The sequence below is a fragment of the Vigna unguiculata genome, chromosome 1, assembly GCF_004118075.2.
Source record: "Vigna unguiculata cultivar IT97K-499-35 chromosome 1, ASM411807v1, whole genome shotgun sequence".
NCBI classification, from domain to species: domain Eukaryota; kingdom Viridiplantae; phylum Streptophyta; class Magnoliopsida; order Fabales; family Fabaceae; genus Vigna; species Vigna unguiculata.
Genome location: NC_040279.1, coordinates 3818635 through 3824692, shown reverse-complemented (window position 1 = coordinate 3824692; position 6058 = coordinate 3818635).

Sequence of the window (6058 nt, the reverse complement as noted above, 5' to 3'; positions counted from 1 at the left end):
CCATTTTTCCAGTTTTGTCCATTTCTTTTCAAGGAATGGAAATTTAAAAAGAACAAGAAAAATCAATATACATCATATAATCAATTTTTCATTTTATTATATATATATATATATATATTTATATATATAATATAATGTAATAAAATAATTATAAAATAAATTGTATTTTTGTAATTTTAAATAATAACTTCAATTTTATTTTAAAATAATTTTTATTATTTATATTCAAATTTATATCACTTTTATCCTCAAGGATACAATGATAATCATATAATTTTAGCAATTAATTTTTTTTTAATTTATCATATTCGTCAAATCTTATCCAAATTTTCATCTCAAATATACTCAAATCATAATATTTATATGTTAATTCAAACAATATCATAATCCACTCTCGATCCCCTCAAATTCATCCACTCACTCTCTTTCAAATCTTTTTCCCAATGCAAACACACCTTAAAGGTTAGAAAGATATCTCCAAATATTTTGAAAATTACTATTATTTTATCATATATTTATAGTAATCATTTATTTATAGTAATCATTTTATTAAAAGCATAGTTTTAGTTATTGTTTGTTGATATACATCTTAAATACTTAAAAGTCTACATAATTTTTTTATGAAATTTTTTCCTTTTTATATATTATTACTTAATATATTGATCGACTCTTTTAAAAGTTTTTCCTACAAGAAAATTCCTAAATGATGATAATTTTAGCGATCAAATATATGTTTAGGGACTAATTTAGAAACTAATTTCTTAATTAGAGACCAATTTTTGAATAGCCAAAGGACTTTGCCCCTGCATCTATGAAACTCATAAAAATTGTTGGGTTCATATACATGATTTTCCTTTGGAAGGCGATTATTTCCATTGTACATGGAATTGACACATCTTTAACTCTAGATAATTACACCAAGAATAAGTCTCATGGATTTTTTTGCTTGTGTATTAATTGATGTTGATTTGTTATCTGAATTACCAGATTTTGGTATAAAGGTCAAGATTTGCATTTTTATACTAATGTAGAGTATGAGAAATTGTCTCTATTTTGTTCAAATTGTAAAATGATTGGTCATGACTTATATAATTGTAAAAATTAGCACAAGATGTTAAAGCTAATTCCGGTGGCGAGAAAACAATTGGTGCAAAAATACAATAACATTATCATCCTAAGGGTGACATTGCTTCTCAAGATTTGGTTCTTGTGACTCAATCTATTCTAGTAGTACAACCTGTGTTGGAGCCTATAGTACAACCTCAGTGGAGTTGGGCAGAGCTTGTGGTGGAGCCTGTGGTGCGGCCACCAGTGTAACTTAAGGTGCAACCTATTGTTGAGTCGGTGGTAAAGTCTATGGTGCAACTTGTGATGCAACAATTTGTGGTGTAGCAAGTCTAGCAGCTGATGCAACCTGTTATGGTTAAGTTTGTTATGTTGTTGCTTATTGGACAATCTTATCATGTTGTTATAGTTTAGCCTAATAATATTCATCTTATGAGTATATCTTCTTCTATTAATAATCTAAATGTTTCTAATGATAGTAAGCCAGTGGAGTTTGTTTTCTTAACTGATATGTCTTCTATAGAGGATTTCACTCCCATTGCAAATAGTTTGCAAGGCTTACAACAACTTGATTCACATTATAATAATTTTGAGACAATTCTTAATTCTTTGTTGCTTAAGGAAGTTCATCCTGCAAAGGAATTCAATTTAGCTTTTAAATGGATAGATATGGTTCATGAAGGAGAAGATTCTAATACTAAAACAACTGATGAGCCAATTCAAACTACTAGGAAGTCCCACAAGGGTAAACCACCAAAGAAAGTAAATATCAAATCCTTCAAAGCAGAGATTTCTAATAAACACTAATAATTTTTATGAGATTATGGTTTTTGGATAAAAGTTTCACATATCTGTTGTGGTTAAGTTTGTTATGTTGCTGCTTACTGGACAATCTTATCATGTTGTTATAGTTTAGCCTAATAATATGCATCTTATGAGTATATATTTTTTCTGTTAATAATCTAAATGTTTTTAACGATAATAAGCTAGTGGAGTCTGTTTTCTTAACTAATATGTCTTCTATAGAGGATTTCACTCCCATTGCAAATAATTTGCAAGGCTTACATCAACTTGATTCACATTATAATAATTTTGAGACAATTCCTAATTCTTTGTTGTTTAAGGAAGTTCATCCTACAAAGGAATTCAATTTAGCTTTTAAATGGATAGATATGGTTCATGAAGGAGAAGATTCTAATACTAAAACAAGTGGTGAGCCAATTCAAACTACTAGGAAGCCCCACAAGGGTAAACAACCAAATAAAGTAAATATCAAATCCTTCATAGTAAAGACTTCTAATAAACACTAATAAGTTTGAATAGACTGTGGTTTCTGGGTAAAAGTTTCACATATTTGATATTACTGATTAGTTTATTTCATTTGATGTTATGATCAATGGTGACAGCAGTGGCGGACCTTTGAAGGTCCGCAGGGGGGCCATGGCCCCCTAAGACTTTTTAATTTTTTTTAAAATATTTTAAAAACTTTTTAGATTTATTTTTATTTTTTTATAAAATATAATATTTAATATTAATAAATAATAAAATTAAAAATTAAACATAATAAAGAATAATAAAATTTATTGAGATATTTTTTTGTTCTTTCTCATTTTAAGTTTCTCACGTATTGTATTTATTTATTACTCTTGCATTTCTTGTTTTTTGTTTTAAAAAAGAAATAGAAAGTTAGACATAAATTCATTCTCTCGCTCTCAGTTTTCATCCGTTCTCTTCTAAGATAACAAAAAAAAAGTAACTTTCTCCTTTCTCTTGATAGGAAAATATTAGTTTGATATTTAGTTTATTTTTTTCATCTGATGAGTTTCTTTGTATATTTTTTTATGAATATCAGAAGAGAAGTTATGTACTATATGTTTTTTCATAATCATTTCTTAAATGTGACTTCATTATCACGTTTTTATAGTAATTACGTCTCTCAATTTTTGATTAGATTTTGATAAATTATTTTTTACTTATTTTTGTAAACAGGTATATTGATGAAAAAGTAAAATAATAGATTTATTTTTCTTAAGTGATAAAAGGGAAGATATCATTGAAGATGAAAATAATACAAATTTACTTTTTTTTACCTATTTTCAAGCATGATACTAGAAATTCAATTGTTGAATTAGAAAACCATTTATTAAGATTCAAAGAATTATAAGTGAAAAGTTTCATATTAATTCTTTTGAATCATAGGCAAAATGTTTCATATTAATTCTTTGGAACTTATTATAAGAAAATGTTCTCAAATATGAGAATATACATGGAAAGAGATGAAATTAGAAAAAAAATATTTAAAATGAGTTTCATATCAAATACAATTTCAAAACTATAATGTTTTTAAGGAAAAACATATCAGGATTCCAATACTAAATTATATATACTTTTGTTATATTAGTAATAATAATTAAATATATAAAATTTGAGTATATTATTTTGGCCCCTCCAAATTTTTTGATCAAGATCCGCCATTGGGTGACAGATTGTTCGTGTTTTATACTAATGCATGACATATGGATTCCAAAGTTTGTCATGTTCTTTGTGATGAAAGTCATTATGTGGATAAGTTAGTTATCCTCGATTTTGTTAATAGGGAACAACTTAACTGGTCTCCATGTATTTAACATAAAAGTAAAATAATAATTTAAAATATTAACATAATTTTATATGTCATGCAACATATACATGTCAATGTAAGAAATACCTTTTGTGACAACAATGAAATAGTTTCAAAGAATCATAAATTCTATGTAAAAAGTGGAACTCTTACGATTAAGGATGGCAACATGGTAGGACGAGGACGAGTTTTGCTATCCCATACTCATCACCATAGAAAAAATTCATCCTCATCCCCACACCCAAACCCAACGACTATCAAACTTTTGTCTCATCTATATCTCCACCGGGTAGCGGATATAATCTCGTACCTATACCCGTACCAGTTTTACTACTTCAATATTAATTTTAATTAGTTTTTATAAAATAATAAAAATTACGGTAAAGGAATCAAATATTCAATATTAGGAGGATGATTGTTTCTTCATTATCAAATACTTTAAAATAAATTATAATAGTTTACATTTTAGATTAGAATACCATAAAAAATTTCATGAGAACCAAACATTAATGAAATCTAGTTGATAAAATTTAAAAATATTTTTAAAAAAATATAAAAGAAAAACAAATATTCAAATTAAAATATACAAATAAACAAATTAACAAACAAACATTCTACATGATGAAAATAAACAACAAATCAAAATATTAAAAAATTAACAAATGTGTCTTAGAAACAATTTGAGAGACTATTGAAAGAAATTTCACAAAGGAAAACAAATGTATAATTAAGGGTATGATAAGATGAAAAATACCTTAGAGATCGAAGAAAACTTTTCAAATATCAAGATATATACTTAATGGTTGAGAAATAACGAAAATTGTTTTAGCGAAATAAAAGAGTTCTTGAAATGAAACAAAAATTATTAATAATAAGTAAAAATACTTTCTTTTTTTTATATTACATATTAAATGAAAGGTTTATGCTATTAAACACTTAAATTGAGAGTATTAAATATTTTCATGTGAAAGAAAAATATACAATAAATAAAAATATTAAAAAATAATAAAAATATTCAAATATAAGACATAATTTTTTTAATTGACATACATTATTTTAACATAATTATACATAAAGATTATGATAAAATGAAAAATATAGTAAAGATGCGAATGAGTTTCATGACAAACAAAATAATTAGAAGAAATAAAAAATAGAGGTGTATATATATATATATATATATATATATATATTGTTACTTAATTAATTGTGAATATTTTAATAATTTAAACGGGACGGAGATATGAGATATGGCAGGAACATGTATTATGGCAGGGATATGTACATTCCCATATCATCCCCATATCCAATTGTAAAAGTCAGGAATTCTCTATACCCATGTCCAGTCAATGCAGGGATTCTCCATCAAAACGGGGACGAGTTTAGGCAATACCCACGAAGACGAGTTTATTTGTGATCTCTACTTACGACGAACTTTATGGTATAAATTTCTATAATAGTTAAATAACATAAGATGTATATAAGATAAAAAAAATACCTAAAGAAAGTAGTTAAAAAAGTAATGAATTAAATATATTTTTAGTTCCTACATTTGGATGCAAAATTAAAATTCGTTTTTGTGTCAAAATTGTGATATATTTTGGTACCCAAAATGAATATTATCATTTTTAACATTTAGGTTAAAATTAACCCTTAGGTTAAAATGATTATATTAATTGATTTTTTAAATTTGTGAACCAAGATATATCACACTTTGAGAAATAAATAAATTTCAATTTTACATGTAAATTCAGAACCAAACATATACTTAACCCAAAAATAATTTTATTATTAATTGTCATAAACTATAAACTCATATATCTATCATACCATTAAGTTCATATTTAAAATAGCATATACAGGTCTATGATGAAAAGTTTTAACTTTTTTATATTGGATAGCTAGTTTTTTTTTTACCATAAAATATGATATCGAAAATATAATATGATATTAATATATATATATAAAATTATTCTTCACTTGATGAAGAAGTGGATAATGGCAAATTGTGTGTGAACATATTATTTTCCATTTACAGTAGCTACATTTCTCAGCTGTCCTCCCAATTTGGTTAGAATCAGTTAAAAGCAGAGCCCTCTAATATTAGATGTTACACAACATCAGCACAAACAGAAGTTCAGAACCAAACTGTCCTGAAGGAGAAAACGGTTTATGATTTGAATTTGATTTTGATTAATGTTTGGTTGTAGTTGGAAATGTGAATGAAAAATCGCCAAAGTTGATTTTTCCTCACGGATAATATGGACACAACCACGCCAGGCCCATCTGAAAGTGACCCCTTAAGCGACCCAAGCCACCAAACAGATCCTTGGTGGGCCCCACACAGCTCACAACGTCTCCAACACAGAAAAG